This window comes from Otolemur garnettii, unplaced genomic scaffold (genome assembly GCF_000181295.1).
Source record: "Otolemur garnettii isolate 467f Iridium unplaced genomic scaffold, OtoGar3 scaffold00123, whole genome shotgun sequence".
Classification (NCBI taxonomy): Eukaryota; Metazoa; Chordata; class Mammalia; order Primates; family Galagidae; genus Otolemur; species Otolemur garnettii.
In genome coordinates this window covers 3,869,025-3,871,490 of record NW_003852518.1, presented here as the reverse complement: position 1 = coordinate 3,871,490, position 2,466 = coordinate 3,869,025, and the positions used below count along the sequence as shown (strand labels likewise).

Here is a 2,466-nt window from a genome sequence, read left to right as displayed (position 1 = left end):
AAAAAAAAAAAAAAAAAAAAAAAAAAAGGATATGGTTAATGCTGCTGCCCAGCCCGCTGGCCTGACCAGGGAGAAAATGTCCCTGGTTTGTTGTCTTCCCTTCCTGGGGCTCTCCCTGGATCAAATTCACCCTTTATGAGCAAGGTCGTGTTTATTTTACTTTTCATGACAATTTATTCAAATAAGTGAGTCTGTGTTTTTACTAACAGCCTACTTCTTCCCTCCTCCCCCAAGGAAAACACAGATAATCCAGTGGGTATATCTGATGATCTGGTGTGTGGGGGAAACCTGCCTCGAAGCAGACTGTGTCCCAGGACCCTCCCCAGCCTCTTAATCAACCCTGAATGAAGCCAGTCCAGACTCAGCGCGTCACACAGGCAGCCTGGTAGGGCAGTCCTGGTCCTGCAGGTGGGGAGGACAAGACTGCTGTGGTTGCCGAGGAGGAGGAAATGACGGATGGAGGGGTCAGAAAGAGGTCAGTGGTTACAGGACACAGAGCGTCTTCCACTTCATGTGGCACCACAGTTTAGAAAACAACTGTCACATAATTCTTACAACCAACTTGCAAATTGGGAAATATTTGACCCATTTTATAGATAGGAGAGCTGAGTCTCAAGCAGGTAGTGTGTGCTGTCTACCTTTTCAAAGCCAGAGATAGCCTGGCCCAGCTCTGCCTTCTCAGGTGGGAGAGAGAGAAGGCCACACCCAGGGGATGTTCAGATGCCTGAGAAGATTGCAGGTCACCATCAACCCAGAGACTTGGACCCTATGGTTTTACAAAGGAAGACAGGGTGGCTACAGCCACCTAAGCCTCACATGTGCTGGGCAAATTTTCTCCTTTCTAGGCTAAAAGCTTTACCCAGTTTGGTTAGAATGAAGCAAAATAACTAAGAGGTATTGTTATTATTGAGGATAAATGCATTCATTCATCTATTCATCAATTTAAATGATATCTTTTAATTATTAAACAGCATATAACAACAGAAAAGTTTTGAGTAGAGTTCTATGAGTTTTAACACGTGTATAGACTCATGTGACCATTGTGACAATCAGGACACAGAACCTTCTCACCTGCACCCCCAGTCTCCCTCAGACTGCCCTTTAGTGTCACCTCCCCTCAATCCTGGGCAACCGCTGTGTCACCATAGTTTTGTCTTTTACAGAATGTCATATAAATGGAATCACGCCTGTTACGACTGGCTTCCTTCACTCAGCCCAATGTCTTTGTAATTCTTCCTGCTGCATGCTCAATAGTCCATTCCTGCGCACAGCACCCCACTGTGTGGCTGGACCACCCATCACCATCCTGTGCACAGAACCCCACTGTGTGGCCGGACCACTCACTCATCGTCCTGTGCACAGAACCCCACTGTGTGGCCGGACCACCCATTCACCGTCCTGTGCACAGAACCCCACTGTGTGGCCGGACCACCCATTCACCGTCCTGTGCACAGAACCCCACTGTGTGGCCGGACCACTCACTCACCGTCCTGTGCACAGAACCCCACTGAGTGGCCGGACCACCCATTCACTGTCCTGTGCACAGAACCCCACTGTGTGGCCGGACACCCACTCACCATCCTGCGATAGTACCCCATTGTGTGGCCAGACCACCCACTCACCATCCTGCGCACAGCACCCCACTGTGTGGCCAGACCACTCACTCACCGTCCTGCGCACAGCACCCCACTGTGTGGCCAGACCACCCACTCACCATCCTGCGCACAGCACCCCACTGTGTGGCCAGACCACTCACTTACCGTCCTGTGCACAGAACCCCACTGTGTGGCCGGACCACCCATTCACTGTCCTGTGAGTGGCACCCCACTGTGTGGCCGGACCACCCATTCACCTTCCTGTGCACAGAACCCCACTGTGTGGCCAGACACCCACTCACCATCCTACACATAGCATCCCACTGTGTGGCCAGACCACCCACTCACCATCCTGTGCACAGCACCCCACTGTGTGGCCGGACCTCTCGTTCACCCTTGAAAGACTTCTGCCTTGTTTCTACTTTTGGGTGATTCGCACAAAACTGCTAGAAACATTTGTGTACAGACTTTAGTAGGGTAAATACCCCAGGAGTGGGATTGCTGGGTTACACGGTGAATGTATACTTAACTTTATAAGAAACTAATTTGTAGAATGGCTCCACCACTTTGCATTTCCACAGGCAATATTGAGTGATCAGTTGCTCCACGGCACAGCCAGCACTTGCTATCGGCAGGATTATCCTGGCCATTCGACTGGGTATGTCGTATCCCACTGTGGCTTTAACTCCTGTTTCCTTGGTGGCTGACAGTGCTGGCCATCTTTCCGTGTGCTCACTTGCCACCTGTGCATTTCCTTTGGTGAGCTGTGCAGGTCTTTGACTATTTCCCAGTTGGGTTGTTTGTTTTCCTTCCGTTGAGTTTTGAGAGGTCCTGACGATGGGTTTGCCCTGCGTTCCTCCTATTCACACAT

The 2,466-nt window shown here is 50.5% G+C and overlaps 1 pseudogene; it reads right to left on the bottom strand.

Annotated features, from left to right (window-relative positions):
* Positions 1 to 1,598, bottom strand: part of LOC100954220 — a 7,735-nt pseudogene extending 6,137 nt beyond the window's left edge.
* Between the last annotated feature and the right edge of the window lie 868 nt (positions 1,599 to 2,466).